General features: G+C 34.4%; 1 long non-coding RNA gene across 1 annotated transcript in view; it reads left to right on the forward strand.

Moving 5' to 3' along the window:
- LOC135198404 (uncharacterized) overlaps positions 1-17,822 on the forward strand; it is a 718,193-nt gene that overhangs the window by 505,942 nt on the left and 194,429 nt on the right. Inside the window, exon 4 of the long non-coding RNA XR_010310796.1 lies at positions 11,017-11,050. This is a non-coding gene — a long non-coding RNA (uncharacterized LOC135198404). The remainder of the gene's footprint in view (positions 1-11,016; positions 11,051-17,822) is intronic.

The raw sequence follows: 17,822 nt of genomic DNA on the forward strand, positions 1-17,822 counted from the left end.
GTATTATTAGGTAGGGGTATAAGTAGGGAGAGGGAATTGAAAGGAGGGGATTAGTAGGGAGGGGGATTAGTAGGAGAGGGATTAGTAGTGAGGGTAGTATTAGTAGGGAGGGATATTAGTAGGGAAGGAGGAGTGAATGTATGTGCTAACACAAGAGCTAAATAATTATGCATTGGCTATGCTAATATTAGCTGCCAATGTTTAATCTTGGGACATGCTAATGTTAACAGTCTTATAAGTTTATTCCAATAAACATAATCTCCATTGTCACACAATACGGACTAAATTTATTCTGATAAAACCATCGATATCTCTACTTGACAGTAGGGGCTGAGTTTTTTCTGATAAACACCTGTTATTCACTAAATAGTGTGGAATGAATTTATTATGAAAAATGCCTTCTTACTTACCTTAATTTAGGGACTAAATTTAATCTAATAAACTTGTTCTTTACTTTACTAAACGCTAGGGATTAAATGCATTCTTATGTACACAAAGTTATATTATTTTCTTTCGTTCGTGAATATATTCTATTTTAAGTAAAATAGATACGTTCATTAACACCACCAAGTAAGGATAGATATATTCATTAAACCGAGAGTGAATAACCTTCTCACCACTAAATAGTAACTGAATTTATTCCAAAATACATAAATGAGGTTCATTTACATAAAGCAGGAGCCGAGTGTATTCTAATAAACACATAACGTTGAGTTTCAGTGTCTCTCTCCCCCCCCCCACCCCCCCAGGGACTTAATGTCTTCTAATTAACATAAATAATCTCCATTTGCTCGCAGTAGATACTGAATTAATTAGGATGCACATCCGAAATTAAATTTATTATTATAACGTACACATCTTTATTGTCGTCCATTCGGGGCTAGATTTAGTGCAATAAACATTCTAGATCTTCATTGCAACTCAGAGGTCTGCATTGCAACACAAGAGATATTCATTGCAGCTCAAAGATAGTCACTGCAACTCAGAGATTTTCTCCGCAACTCGATCTTCATTGCAACTCGAAGTGGGGATTTTTTTTTTTTGTGGGGGGCGGGGCGAGGGGCGGGGTGAATGCTTAAAAAAAATAAAGGAATTCTATATACACCTAAAAATACTGAAAAAGATCGTCTCTAAGTCACAATAATGCTACAAAAAAGAGAATTTCTGTAGACTCTTAAAAGAGTGGAGAAGATTACCTCTAATAAGTCAGGAGAATTCTACATAAAAAAAGGGGAATCCTGTGGACGCTTAAAACGCTGGAAAAGATAATTGCTTATAAATAAAGAGAATACTACAAGAAAAGGGGAATTCTGTAGACGCTTAAAATACTGGAAAAAATCATCTCTAATTCTACATAAAAAAAACGAGGGGAATTTTGTAGACACCTAAAATACAGGAAAAGATAATTCCTTACAAGTAAAGAGAATACTACAAAAGAAGGAGAATTCTGTAGACGCTTATAATACTGGAAAAGATCATCTCTAATAAGTCAGGGGAATTCTACAGAAAAAAGAGAGGGGGAAGAGAGAAAGGAATTAAAAAGAACGGGAGGAAAAAAAGGAAGAGAAGGAATTCTAGACATCTAAAATGCAATTACTGATGAGCAACGTTCTGCTGATCCGTCCATGAAGGAGGGGGAAAAAATATGCTTTGGGAAAAACCGCTGATGGAAGGAATCTGTTTGAGAGAGAGAGAGAGAGAGAGAGAGAGAGAGATACGAGCTTGGGTAATAAGTTATGATTATGGGCTATTTTTCCCCCCTTCGTCTTTCCCCTCTCCTTTTTTTCATATTTTCCTTCTTTCTTCTTCTTCTTCTTCTCCTTTCCTCCCGAGGGGTATTCTCACACACTGGGAGATTTGTGCTAATGGCCGCCCAGATCTCCTAATTATCCATCTATTCCCAGCCGTTTTCTCCTGATCTCCGGGACCTGAATGCCTCATTTTTGGAGATTAATTGAATTGAATTTTAGAGAGAGAGAGAGAGAGAGAGAGAGAGAGAGAGAGAGAGAGAGAGCCCTTCTTCTTCTCTGAGTTTTTGTTTTTTTTCTTCTTTTTGGGGGCTTTATATTTTTTCTTCTCAGAATCTCAGGAGACAGACGGGTGATTGACTTGTTGAGTCTTGGTAACGTTCATGTATGTATGTATATGCACATGTATAAATAATTATATCTAATAAATATATATATTATAAATAATATTATATATATAATATATATGGTGGTGATGTGTGTGTGTATGTATGTAATATAATATATATATATATATATATATATATATATATATATATATATAGATCTTACTTTATTCTCAATTTTACACGTTTTTTTCGAGGTTTGAGTCAATATTCCTTCATTTTCATCTAGTGCAACTTTCCTTTTTATGAATTGATCGCATTTTCCGTCATATGCTGATTAACTGCTTTCTTACCTCTTTTCTCACATAAAGAAGATTTAATGATTACCTTCATCACATCCTTAATTATTTTTGCTTGTACATAAATTGATCCATGGGAAATTGTTGTATAATTTTTTTTTTTTACATATTATTCAATAATGACATCATGAGCTCTTAAAGACTTTATCTTGCTCAGTTTATTATGCAGAACGTAATTTATTGCTGCCTTATGCTAGTAGGATTTGTTAAGACGAACGAATGATGTCTTGCTCACAACATTTAGTCTGGTGTTTCATTAATTCCATCCACACTCCTTCAGTTAACCATTGATTTCGTGATCTGATTGAATTCCAGTTGATCTCTCGCATACGTCGTCCCGTATTTGCATCTAAGAATAAACCTTATTCAGTGATTTTTGGATGGTGTATTTTTTAGAATTTATTTTCACTCGTCATTTTTCTTTAGTTCATTTAGATGGTATATATTTTTCTTAGATTGATTTAAATAATATATAGTGATAGGTTCTTCTTGACACCTTATAAGTCAATTATATCTTATTTTAACCAGACCACTGAGCTGATTAACAGCTATCCTAGGGCTGGCCCGAAGGGTTAGATATTTTTCTAATCGCCAGAAATAAATTCAGCTGATTCCGCGTTGGCAAAGCGGGGAGCGAACTCGGGCTGCCAAATCAGTAGCCGAGCACGTAACCCAATCGTTCAATGAGAAACTGCTTGACACCTAATGACTAGTAATTTCATGATGGGAGTTATACATGTATTTCTCATTTAATAGTGTTTCTCATTATAATAACCCTATGCTGCCCACACCAGACTCCTAAGAATTGTTGCAGGTTTCTGCACGCATTCTTTTTTTTTACATTATTCGCTGTTATTATTTTGTCCACGTGTCTTTTCCTTTTTGTAATTTATAAAATATTGCTTTTGCCAAATTGCTTTAATGGCCTCAGATTTATCAGTGACGAGAGAGAGAGAAAGAGAGAGAGGAGCTTTTATGTTGAAAATGTGCAAAATGGGTTGTATTCTTCATAATATGTAAATAAACAAAATGTTTATATGTTTCAGATTAGATTGCCATGTAAATCAAATGAAAGTCTGTTGCCAATCATTCGGAAAAAAAATTATTTGCAGTGTAACTTCGGGAAAGATAATTGTCCTCGGAATTTCTAATGGTTCTTAGAACATGGGGTTCCCTGAATTGTACGGAGCTCTCTCTCTCTCTCTCTCTCTCTCTCTCTCTCTGCCTTTTTGAGACAGCTAAGCCTTTTTCCCCCTTTACATTATTAACCGCTATAGCAATGGTTTTCAAATACCTCTCTCTCTCTCTCTCTCACCTGATAAGTCTTCTTCTCCATTACAGTTTCAGCTTTTAAAGCATCCGTTCTCTCTCTCTCTCTCTCTCTCTCTCTCTCCTCTCTCTCTATCTGCGCGCCCGCGCGCTTCAATCATGTTTTCCTATTGTATTTTAATTTTGCACAGAACTTAGATTTCATCATTACCTCTCTCTCTTCTCTCTCTCTCAAGAGCTTCAATTATTGTATTATATACTCTTTCCGCACGACACTTATGTAATTTTTCATTATTCTCTCTCTCTCTCTCTCTCTCTCTCTCTCTCTCTCTCTCTCTCTTAATGTCTGCTTCATTATATCATTAGCATCCTCCTTCCCTGATCAAGCCACTATTACCACAATTTTCTTTGGAAACTCGTTATCTTTAGGATAATTCTCTTTCACCCCCTCCCCCTTCCACTCCTCCTCCCCATCCCCTTTCCCTTCCTCTTCTCCTTCCCCATCCCCTTCCCCGTCCCCTTCTCCTTCCCCTTCCCCTTATCTGCCTCCCATGGGCTGCCTATTCATCCTCATCCTATCCCTGAGCCTGTCAACTCTTAGATTGCTTGAAAGTATATAATACAAAAAATACTTGAAGCTAGAATGACAGAGAGAGAGAGAGAGAGAGAGAGAGAGAGATTATAATGATAAATCTTATAGAAATTTTATATATAATAGAAAAATATATTAAAGCTATTGAGAGAGAGAGAGAGAGAGAGAGAGAGAGAGAGAGAGAGAGAGTTTTATAGCTTTATGCATAATTAATATACAATAATATACAATAGAAAAATATAGTTGAAGCTCGAGAGAGAGAGAGAGAGAGAGAGAGAGAGAGAGAGCACAGGCATTTCGAGCCATAAGTGTTGTAGCTCCACCGTTGTTCATAAGACAGGACAGATTTAGAAAAGTTGTTTATGTTCTTGTTTATCTCAGAGTTCCAAAACTTCCTTCCCTTCTACCCCTGTTCCTTCCATCTATCATGCCCCTCCCCTTTCCATCCTTCCCCCCTTACGCTACCCCCTCCTCCCCTCCCTTCCGTCTCCTCCTCCTCCATCCTTCACATTTTTGTTTAAGGGTAGGATGCCTCTCCTTTACATTAAAACTGAGATGTGGCCCTTTCATCATTTACCCCCCCCCCCACCCCCCCCCCCCCCAACACATCCTCCTATTCACTTCCTCTCCTGTCCTCCTCCTCTTCCTCCTACTTTCTCTTCTCTTCTCCTCTTTTCCTCCTTCCTGGCCCTTTCACCCCTCTCGTCTATGCTCTTCCCCCACCCTATTTTCCTTCTTCCTCCCCTCTTACTCCTTACTCTCTTTCCTTCCCTCCTTTCTTACTCCTCATCCTTCTTCCTTCTTACTCCTCCCTAATCCTTCTTCCTCCTTGATTCCTCTTCTTTGCTCCCTTTTCATATCTTTTCTCCCACTACTCCTTTTCCTACTACCATCATCCTCATCCTTCAGACCCCCTCTCTCTCGTCATTCCCCCTTACCTTCCTCCTCCCCCTCCCCCTCCCCTCCCCCTCATTCTTCGTTTTCCACTTCCTTCTTCTTCCCCCTCCTCCTCCACCTCCTTCTTATTCCTCCTCTTCCTCCTCTGTTCTTCATCTTCTTCTTACTCCTCCTCTCCTCCCCTCCTCCTCCTTCTTCACTTCTTCCCCATCCTTCTACAGTTCTTCGTCTTCTTATTCTTCCTCATCCTTTTACTGTTCTTCCTCGTCTTCCTCCTCCTCCTACTCCTCCACTTCTTCCTCATCCTTCTACTGTTCTTCATCTTCTTATTCCTCCTCCTCCCCCTCCACTTCTTCCTCGTCCTTCTACTGTTCTTTGCTTTCTTCTTATTCCTCCTCCTCCTCCTCTTCCTCCTACACTGTTCTTCTTCTTCTTATTCCTCTTCCTCCTCCACTTCTTCCTCATCCTTCTACTGTTCTTCGTCTTCTTCTTCTTCCTCTTATTCCCCCTCCACCTCCACTTCTTCCTCATCCTTCTACAGTTTTTCGTCTTCTTCTTCTTCGTTTTCTTCCTCCTCCTCCACTTATTCCCCATCCTTCTACTGTTCTTTGTCTTCTTCTTCTTATTACTCCTCCTCCACTTCTTCCTCATCCTTCTACTGTTCTTCGTCTTCGTCTTCGTCTTCTTCTTATTCCTCCTCCTCCTCCTCCTCCTCCTCCACTTCTTCCTCATCCTTCGTCTCTTATTCCTCTTCCTCCTCCTTCACTTCTTACATCCTTCCTTACCTAATTCCTTTCGTACTGCTTCTTTTTGCTTCTTCTTCCTCCTCCTCCTTCCTTATTCCCTTCTATCATTCCCTCCTCCTCCTCCTCCTGAACGTATATACTCGTTCTTTCAATTAAGCCATTTAACTGGCGCAGGAGGAGAAGTCTGTGTATATATCTTTTCTCATCCGGTATTAAGAAGTCATTTACGTTGAGGAAAAATCATCCGGAGGAAGGAAAAATAAAGGCACTGGCCTCCGCCTCATCATTAGTAAAGATTATGGCCTCGGCTCTCGCCGCTTTTTTTCTTTTTTTTTTTTTTTTTTTTTTTTTTTGGTATACGTAGTTTCACTCGCGCCTGGAGTTTATCATGCGAGGTAGCTCCTTGCTGTCATTATTATTATTATTATTATTATTATTATTATTATTATTATAGTAGTAGTAGTAGTAGTAGTAGTAGTAGTAGTAGTAGTAGTAGTAGTAGTAGTAGTGGTGCTATTTCCCATTTTTGAACTAGATAAGTATCTCCTCGGTATTATTATTATTATTATTATTATTATTATTATTATTATTATTATTATTATTATAGTAGCAGCAGCAGCAGTAGTAGTAGTAGTAGTAGTAGTAGTAGTAGTAGTAGTAGTTAGTAGTAGCTCCCATGTTTCAACTAGATTACTATTTCCTTGGTATTATTATTATTATTATTATTATTATTATTATTATTAATATTATTATTATTATTATTAATAGTAGTCGTAGTAGTCGTAGCAGTAGTATTTCCCATTTTCAGATAGATAAGTATCTCCTTGGTATTATTATTGTTATTATTATTATTATTATTATTATTAGTAGTAGTAGTAGTAGTAGTAGTAGTAATAGTAGTAGTAGTTCCCATTTTCAAATAGATGAATATCTCCTTGGTATTATTATTATTATTATATATTATTATTATTATTATTATTATTATTTATTTAATAGTAGTCGTAGTAGTAGTAGTAGTAGTATTTCCCATTTTCAGATAGATAAGTATCTCCTTGGTATTATTATTATTATTATTATTATTATTTATTATTATTATATTATTTAGTAGTAGTAGTAGTAGTAGTAGTAGTAGTAGTAGTAGTTAGTAGTAGTAGTACTCCCATTTTCAAATAGACAAGTATCTCCTTGGTATTATTATTAGATTATTATTATTATTATTATTATTATTATTATTATTAAAATCATATCTAGAGCAGAGAAGCCGTAATATCGTTTTTAATAAAAAAAAAAAACTAAGGACCAGATCATACTACAAGCTTCATACGCGTCTTTCTTTTTAATAATTTACCTATTTTTTTCATATTTACTTATTCATTTGTTAGTTCATGTTTTCCATTTATTAAGTGATCTCTTCTTCCTTTATGTCTTATCACCCTTTGTTACTTCTTTCTAATGAACACTATATTCTTTAGGTGTTTGAATTTCAAGAAATGTATGCATATATATATATATATATATATATATATATATATATATATATATATATATATAGAGATATATTATAAAGATATATATATATATATGTATTTTATATATATATATATATATATATATATAATTAAGATAGCCACAATTACAAATTACAAAGCCTTATCCATATGGGTTCAATTCTCCCTAACAGACGTCAGAATTGCTTCATATTTCTTGCATTTGGATCTAAGGCTTTATAGTGACTAGTGACTAGAGTAAAAAAAAAAAAAAAAAGTGAAGAATACGAGAATTTCCGAGAATATCCTTGCTATTACAATTACATACGCATTACTTTTAAAAAAGTGAAGAGGTTGGATTCTGTGTGTAGTTTTAATATATATGTTGTGTGGTGTGTGCCTTTTTTCTTTTTTTTAAATTTTTTTTTTAAGCAACGCACATATCGAAAGAGGACGCTACGGTAAGCAAGAAGCGAGTCGCATATTTTCGTATATCGTATATTTTCGTATATTTTCATCGTATATTTTCGGGAAAAATAAAAACCGACATCCCCAGTTTTGTTTTGACTCGTTTTGACAGACAGCACGGAGTTGCAGGACCGACCAGAAAAAAAAATGTCGAAAAAACGTCGGTGCAACTTTTTTTTTCGACGATAGGAAGTTAATTGTTGTGTGTTTATTGACGTTTTTTTTCACTTTCGAATTTTATGAGACTATTTTTTGCGCGCTTTCTCCGTGCTTTTCATTTTATCTCGCGGAATATAGAAGTGATTGTTTGATATTGTGTTTGTTATTTATTATTCCTTTTGATATATCTTTATTGTATTATGATATTACATCAATATTTAACGACATTTTTGCTCCAACATATTTGCTTTTTAGCTCTATTGTTTGTTCAAACGAACGGACAAACTCTGTAATTAGGGCAAACTTGTTTTCCATAATTTTCAGATATCACTTACAGACCCTATAGATGGAAATGTTGGCGATATTTTTCATCTCTCTCTCTCTCTCTCTCTCTCTCTCTCTCTCTCTCTCTCTCTCATCTCTCTCCGCTAACATTTGTCATCAACTTTTTAAATAATGAAACTGGGGAACACAAGTCTTAATATCACATTCCTCTCTCTCTCTCTCTCTCTCTCTCTCTCTCTTTCGCTTAACGTTTTTCCTCAACGTTTTAAGTATATAGTCAGTGAGTACTGAGGAACACAAGTCTTGATATTACATTACTCTCTCTCTCTCTCTCTCTCTCTCTCTCTCTCTCTCTCAGCTTAACAATTTTCCTCAACTTTTTAAATAATGAAACTGGGGAACAAGTCTTAATATCACATTCCTTACTCTCTCTCTCTCTCTCTCTCTCTCTCTCTCTCTCTCTCTATTTCTTTATTCCTTGGATGTATCCATCACGCTTGATTTGGTTTTTCTTTGAGACGTGTGTTTCACACTGTTTAACTCGAGTTATTTTTAATTATTTTTCTTTTTATCCCATTTGCGTGGTCAGTTATCTGAAGTATTCTTCTAATTATGCTTATTCGGGTGTTAACTCGCAATTAATTCAGGTAATTAATTTGCCCGTGAGTTTCTTGTCGTGTTGTGCTATCCCTCTGTGCAATTTTAGGGTGAGTGCGTCTTAGTATTTCTTCTTGTTTTGCAGTAGCAGGTAATACGTGTGTATATATTCGATATATATATATATAATATATGTATATATTTTATATACATATATATATATATATATATATATATATTATTACCATACATATATATATATATATTATATATATATATATATATATATATATATATATATAGAGAGAGAGAGAGAGAGAGAGAGAGAGAGAGAGAGAGAGAGAGGAGATATCTCGTATACTAACATTGATGGTTAATTGAAATAAAGACTTGCATCTCACATTAAGGAAAGAGAGAGAGAGAGAGAGAGAGAGAGAACCGGAGAAAAGCGAGATATAGCAGAATGATGTTGATGTTAAATTTAGATAGAGACTTGAAGTAAAAAGAGAGAGAGGGAGCTAGAGAGAGAGAGAGAGAGGGAAAGAGAGAGTTCTGGAGTGACTGGGGAGGGTTCGTGGGTGGGGGAGGGGGGGAGGGGGAAAGCGAATGGCCTAGGACCAAACCTTCTGGTTGAAGCGCCCGTTGCCAGTCGTCTTGGCCAGGGCAATTAAACTGCTTAGACAACCAATAGAGTATATCTGAGGCTGCGTCTAGCCAATTCAAGGCGCTTTACGACTTTCACATGGGTCGTTCTCCACGAGCTTTCACAAAGGACGTTCTGGAGAAACTTGGACGAGCCCTGCAATTAGGGAAGCGTCTAGCATTAAGATGCTGTTGTTGCAATTGTCAACACAGCTGGGCAGATTGCTCTAGGACTAGGCCGAGGTGTTGGAAAGGGGTGTTATTTTGAGTGATGTAGTTGAATGAGGTTAGTCAAATTTATATAATATATATATATATATATATATATATATATATATATATATATATATATATATATATATATATATATATGTATGTATGTATGTATAATTGGCTCATAGTGTGCTTACTTAAGGCTCCGTTTTAATTCCGAGACACCTTAAGGCGAGCAGCAGTTGAGAATTCCTTAAGGCAAAATTATATAACATACTTGCGTATGCTTGGGTAATCATGGACAATAGTATGTGTTGTATTGTATACGCAACTATCTGTATATCTCTCTGTTTTATGTATATATATATATATCAAATTATATATATATATATATACATTATATATATATATATATATATATAATATATATATATATACTTATATATATGATTGGAAATTACTCCTCTGTAATGCGCAGATATCTAGGAGAATTAAGTAATTCCCTTATTGTAGTTTATTTACAAATCAGAGCAAATCACTTCATTTATTCGGGTGAGTATAAGACTCAGCCTTTACCAGATTCGTTTGAGTTATTATTTACTGGTGATGTGCCATGAAATGTAATTGAATATTAAGTCAATACGATGTAGGTAATTAAGTTTACTTATTCTCTTTTATTCCATTTATTAAATCTTCGTGTAATTCTCTGTACTGTTTGAAGGGGGATGCAAGTGTTGTCTTTCTATTATGGCATTTGCATTGAATAAAGCGACAGTTAAGAAAATACAGCGTTGTTGTGAAGTCTTTGTTGAACAATAATAATAATAATAATAATAATAATAATAATAATAATAATAATAATAATAATAATAATAATAATAATAATAATAATAATAATAACAAGTAAAAGATGTAGAAGTTATGTATTTTCATTTACATCACTATGGAATTTTTTATTTTTTTCAACAATGTTGTCTATGTAATAAACACCATACCAGTAATAATACAATAATAATAATAATAATAATAATAATAATAATAATAATAATAATAATTAATATTATCATTATTATTATTGCCCCCTCAGGAATTCCCTCCCCCCCTCATGAGACCAGGCAAGTCTGTGTGTGTGTGTGTGTGTGTGTGTCTGTCTGTCTGTCGACATTCGTCGCTTCTTCTTTCGCGTCTAGAAAATGTCTGATTTTATTTCTCTCTCTCTTTTTTCCAGCCCAGTTGTTGATCTCCGCGGCACCGCCATTTTGGTAAGTGTATTTTGTTCCCTCGAGATTTTATTTCATTGTGGTCTTTCAAAACGCTCCGGCTTCATAAAACATGTAGTGCATTCACGTTTTTTTATTTTTTTCCACTTATTTTTCTATTTTTAAGTCCATGCGTCCGTAGGCGTATTAGTCCATTGTGTGCGGTTGGTATTTTTTGTTTTTTGTTTTTTGTTTTTTGTTTTTTGTTTTTTGTTTTTAATAGATTCTCATTGCTTGTGTTTGTGGTTGTGTATGCGTGTTATTTCTTGTGTGTGTTAATAGCTTCTCATTGCTTGTGTTTGTGTAGTGTTATTTGTTGTGTTTATAGATTCTCATTGTTTGTACTTGTGTTTGTGTATGGTGTTATTTCTTGTGTATATTGCTAGACTCTCATTGTTTGTGCTTGAGTTTGTGTACGTGTGCTTTGTTCTGCGTGCGTTAATTGATTCTCATTGCTTGTGCATGAATTTGTGTACGTGTGCTTTGTTCTTGCGTGCGTTAATTGATTCTTATTGCTTGTTCCTGTGTTTGTGTATGTATGTTTTCCCTGTGTTTTTTTTCTTGCTTTTGTTTTCATGTGTTGGTAGATTTTTATTGCCTGTGCTTGTGTTTGTATTAGTGTGTGTGTGTTTATTGTTCTGATGTGTATTAATAGATTCTCATTGCTTGTGCTTCAGTCTGTGTATTAGTGTTTTGTTGTTGTGTAGTTTAATAGATTATTTTTGCTTATGCTTTGTGTTTGTGTGTGTATGTGTGTTTTGATGGGTTGTTGATGAATTTATGTTTGTATTCTTATTTAATAGATTCTTAGTTTTTGCGCTTGTTTTTCCATATGTGATTGTTTGTTCAAGTATTCATGTTTGTTTTCTTGTGTATATGTTATATTATCTCAGTGTTTGTGCTCGTGTCTGTGCGCGTGTGTTCGGATTGAGGTGTCATCGGTTTGTTATTGTTTTCATGTGTTAATAGATTCTCATTGTTTGTACGTATGTTTGTGTGTGTTTTTTGAGTGATTGGCCTTGAGCTTTTGTTTGTTTTCTTGCTTATTGTTTATGTTCGTGTTTGTGTATATGTGTTTTGAATGGTTGATCATGTGTTTGTAGGTTTGTTTTCCAGTGTGCGTTAGTACATTTTGTGCTTACGTTTATACATGTTTGTTGTAAGTGGTTGGTCATGTGTTTGTTGCCTGATGTTTTAACAGATTTTATTTTATGTGTTCTTGTTTGTGTATTTTAGCTTTGATTGGTTGTTCCTGTTTTTTTAAAAAAAAAGTTTGTTTTCTTGCGTATCAATAGATTCCCGATCTTTGTTCCTTTGTATGTGTGTTTTGAGCGGTTGGTCGTATGTTTCATGTTTGTGTTTATGTGTATTAAAATGTCCTTGTGGTTTGTGTGTGTTGTTCATTTTAATGCATCTTTATATTGTTTGACTGAGTATGTTTGTGTCAAGTGTTTTTTTTATAATTATTTAGTGTTTATGTGCGTATTGTTCCTGATGTGTGTTCATATGTTAATTTGTTTGTTTTGCGGGTGTATTGTTTGTTTTTCTTAGCCAATGTTAATGCTGATGCGTGTTGTTATTTATATTTTTCATGTTATTCATTTGACTTCGGTGCTTTATTTTTCAGTTACCTGTCTTTTACTTATTCTATTGTCCTTGTTTTGTGTCTGTATTTGCGACGAAGCTTGTTTGCATTTCGCGCTGAATATATTTTTTATTGTTTGCCAGTGTGTGTTTGGTTGGATGCTCATTAGGGCTTTTCTTACATCGTATATGCGCAGTATTAGTGCTTGCGCATTTTATTGTTTGCAAGCACACCAAATATATTATAAACTCATTTATAATGTATCGTGAATATGAACCCCTTGTGAGCATAATTTTGTATCTTTATTGTGTATATTTCTCGATTAAGCATGTCTGTGTTCGTTTGTGAATATATATGCTGAAAGTGTTTGCGTTTGTGAATGCATATGCTGAGAGTAAGTGCACCTTGTAAGTGTTTGTATTTATTGTTTGTGAGTATTTTAAAGTTTTATCACACTGCCTCCTTTGTCATTTTTATTTCTTGTATGTGTCGAGCTCTTCATGTTTGTATGTGTGTTTTGAATGGTTGATTGTGTGTTAACCATTGTGTGTTGGTTCATTTAGTGTTTACGTTTGTGCAATTGCTTTGATTTATTGTTCATGTTTTTAATGCTTGTTGAGGTTTTGTGTGTTTGCAATTGACCTCTAACGTCTATAGAAAACTTTTTTTTACCATTTAGTAACAACTAGACCAAATATTATTGTTAGAGAAGTTGTATATATGTCTTTTGAAGTTCATCTGTGCTGTGCTTTCACACTATGCATTATGGAGTTAATGTTATCTGATTCCATCTCATTCCAATGATATGATAAGCGAGTGTGATGTCACTTAATTCCTGAGGATGGTTTGATAATACTGAAATTAATGTAATACTCTATTTCAATATGCAGAATACTATACTACAGTAATCCCTTGATTATCCGGAATTCGACGTTAATTGGGCACAATTAAACCTGAGGGACATAGATATGTTTATGAATTAGATCTACATTTCAGAAAAGTTTAGAAAAAATCGATATCTGTATTATTATTAAATATGATTTGTTATGGTATATTACCTTACGTTATAATATACTGACACAACTGGACCCCAGTGGCCAAAGATATGTGTATATTATATGTATATATAATATACTATCTATATATATATATAATATATATAATATATATATATATATATATATATATAGTACACATATATATATATATATATATACACATATATACGATATATGATATATATATATATACCATACATATATATATATATTATATACATACATCCATATATATATATATCATATATATATATATATATATATATATATATATATATATAATAAAGCATACAGATTTCATAAATCATAAAAGTTTTTAAAAACTGGATTTTTGTAGAGTGGTGAGTTTTAACCTGATTTAACTGCATGATGGTGATCTGTTAAATACGATGCGTTATGGTATCTAACTTGACGTTATAGCATGTCGAAGCCAGTGCCACGTCGGCGCAGTTCTGTTTCGGACGCGCGCATTTGCTCGATTCTAATTGAAAGGACGCAAAAAAAAAAAAAAAAATGGAAAATGCATTTTTTGCCCGGAGTTGAATTAGGGTAATAGTTCACCAAAGAGAACTTTTTATGCTAATGTTGTCACCGAGCGGAGTGCATGCTCTCGACATTATTATATTCATTAGGTGAAACTATTTATAATTTCCACTGAAAATTATGATTAATATGACGTCGCTGGAAAATGGTTCGACTCAGCATAATTAAAACTACAAATTACCTTCTACTTTCAAAAATTAGTTTTGGTAACGTAAATGGGAATTTTGGACGGTGGAAATATTACGAATGTTATGAATCGTTTTTTTTAAATAGAATTTTTACAAAGCGATATGGATGTTAATGTCTTTCAGTATGTTAGAAATGTCATATAACTTTTTTTTTATCAGAAGGAAAAGAGAGAAAGGTATCATATTTTGATATTGTTTCTTATTATGGGGGTATACAATTTCACATATATATATTATAATATATATACAATAGTATATATAGATATTATATTATATTATTGTATACATACATATCTATACAAGACATATACCCTATGTATGATATAAATTTATATATACACTTATATGTATACACGTGTTTACATATATAGATTGTGTATATATTAAAATTCATATGGATATATACTATACATAATATATATATATATATATATATATAATATATATATATATATATATATATATATATATATATCTAATAAAAGGAGCCCATAAAAACACCAAAATGTAGAGAGAAAAGTACTATATTTCAGAGACTGCTGTCTCTCTCTTCAGGTATATTGAATGAGAAAAGTTTACAGAAAAGGTGGTATTTATACCAAGAGATACGTGGATGACATCCTAACATTTTGGGTAATAAGTGGGGTAATTTTAATGAATTCCCTCTCAAAATTAAACGCATTAGTGCCCAGCATACAAATTTAAAGTTGAATGGGAAACAGACAACAAAATTCCTTTTCTTGATGTTTTAATAATCAGTAGACACGACAGAATACAAAGTTTTACCATTACACCGAAAACCCAACCGTTCTCACTTTCATATATTCACTACTTTAGCTATCACCGACAACTGTTGGGTTTATCAGGTTCTTTATTAAATAAGAATGACAAAAAAAAATAAAAAAAATGTATCAGGACTGAAAATCCGGCAGCAATTGAGACAGTCAAAGGAGGACGAAACAAGTAATACGAAACAGAGACCTTAAGACTAATTTATTTATATAATGTACAATGTAAAATTGTTTGAATTCAATATTTACATAAAGGCATCAGTGGCAAAGCAAAAACCATTAAGCAAAAGTAACCACATTTAATATGAAAATTATCGAGAAAAGGCAAATATCAAAAAGGCAAATATCGAACAATCAGTATAACAATCTTTAACAAAATGAATGAGTCAGTACATCAAAAAACCAAAAATATACATTCCATGCAAGCAAGGAAAAAAAATTTACACATAAAAGGATCTGTAAAACGTCATTACAATTAATACAATAACCTTAGTACGAGCAGTTAGCAAATAAGAGACAACATAAGGTTACAATTAAAGAAACAAATCAATAATAATGGACCATAAAAATCAAGAGCAGGGTTAACAAATTATGCCACAAATACAGTTTCAACTTCATAATTACCTTAAGCTTATATAAAAAAAACTGGGGAAAACCTAAGGCACAAAAGCCTTCTGCAATAAATGCTGCAGGACACTACACCCAGAAAACTGTGGCAAGTTGCAGAGATAACACACGAATCGGACCCGCTAAGAATACCTCCTGAAGAAATTTATTAGCCGAAGTTGTCACAAACACAGACGAAGCTGCCTTCAGGAGAACACAGACGAAGCTGCACACACAACACAGACGAAACTGCCCTTCAGGAGAACACAGACGAAGCTGCAACTCTGAAGCCGTGGTCCTCAACATAACACAGACGAAGCTGCTAACCCAGACAAAACTGGCTCTGCCGAACATCTTGATGCTCGTCCTTAACCCTGCAGGTCCCAAGTCGTAACCAAATAACCATTAAGGACTACAACCATGCCTGCATGAAACTCCCATGCTGCTTATAACCTGCTCAGGTCTCTGTACCTTACCGACTGAAGCAGTCAGACACGGGCTGTCGACGTTACCTTACCTCCACCTCTTCTACCAATAAACAAGAGGTGAAACGACCCTCACGGGAAACAACCCGAAACAATCGTTTCGATCGTCCGAGACAAGAAAACAATACAAGAGGTGCTTAATACCCTTACACCTCATCACCCTAAAGAAAAAAAAAATGAATTATTTTTTTTTCATCCTGTAATTACTCCTCTCCTCCAATGTCGCCGCAAAACAGCCAAACCATACAGAACTGATCCTGGCAAGGTCGCCAAATGTTATGAACCATGTTGGGTTTATCAGGTTCTTTATTAAATAAGAATGAAAAAAAAAAAGAAAAAAAAAAAAAAAATGTATCAGGACTGAAAATCCGGCAGCAATTGAGACAGTCAAAGGAGGACGAAACCAAGTATACGAAACAGAGACCTTAAGACTAATTTTTATTATATGGTACAATGTAAAATTGTTTGAATTCAATATTTACATAAAGGCATCAGTGGCAAAGCAAAACCATTGTTAAGCAAAAGTAACCACATTTAATATGAAAATTATCAGAAAAGGAACAAATATCAAAAAGGCAAATATCGAACAATCAGTATAACAATCTTTAACAAAATGAATGAGTCAGTACATCAAAACAAACCAAAATATACATTCCATGCAAGCGAGGAAAAAAAAATTTACATAAAAGGATCTGTAAAAACGTCATTACAATTAATACAGTAACCTTAGTACGGGCAGTTAGCAAATAGTAAAAGAGACAAACATAAGGTTACCATTAAAATTGAAACAAATCAATAATAAGGACCATAAAAATCAAGAGCAGGTTAATTAAAAAATTATGCCACAAATACACAGTTTTCAACTTCATAATTACCTTAAGCATTATATAAAAAAACTGGGGAAAACCTAAGGCACAAAAGCCTTCTGCAATAAATGCTGCAGGACACTACACCCAGAAAACTGTGGCAAGTTGCAGAGATAACACACGAGGACCCGCTAAGAATACCTCCTGAAGAAATTTATTAAGCCGAAGTTGTCAACCAAACACAGACGAAGCTGCCCTTCAGGAGAACACAGACGAAGCTGCACACACAGACAGACGAAACTGTTCCCTTCAGGAGAACACAGACGAAACTGCAACTCTGAAGCCGTGGTCCTCAACATAACACAGACGCAAGCTGCTAACCCAGACAAAACTGGCTCTGCCGAACATCTTGATGCTCGTCCTTAACCCTGCAGGTTGTCCCGAGTCTTAACCAAATAACCATTAAGGACTACACCAACCATGCCTGCATGAAACTCCCATGCTGCTTATAACCTGCTCAGGTCTCTGTACCTTACCGACTGAAGCAGTCAGACACGGCTGTCGGACGTTACCTTACCTCCACCTCTTCTACCAATAAACAAGAGGTGAAACGACCCTCACTGGGGAAACAACCCGAAACAATCGTTTCGATCGTCCGAGACAAGCAAAACAATACAAGAGGTGCTTAATACCCTTACAATATACTATGTATG

Source organism: Macrobrachium nipponense, chromosome 22 (genome assembly GCF_015104395.2).
Source record: "Macrobrachium nipponense isolate FS-2020 chromosome 22, ASM1510439v2, whole genome shotgun sequence".
NCBI lineage: Eukaryota > Metazoa > Arthropoda > Malacostraca > Decapoda > Palaemonidae > Macrobrachium > Macrobrachium nipponense.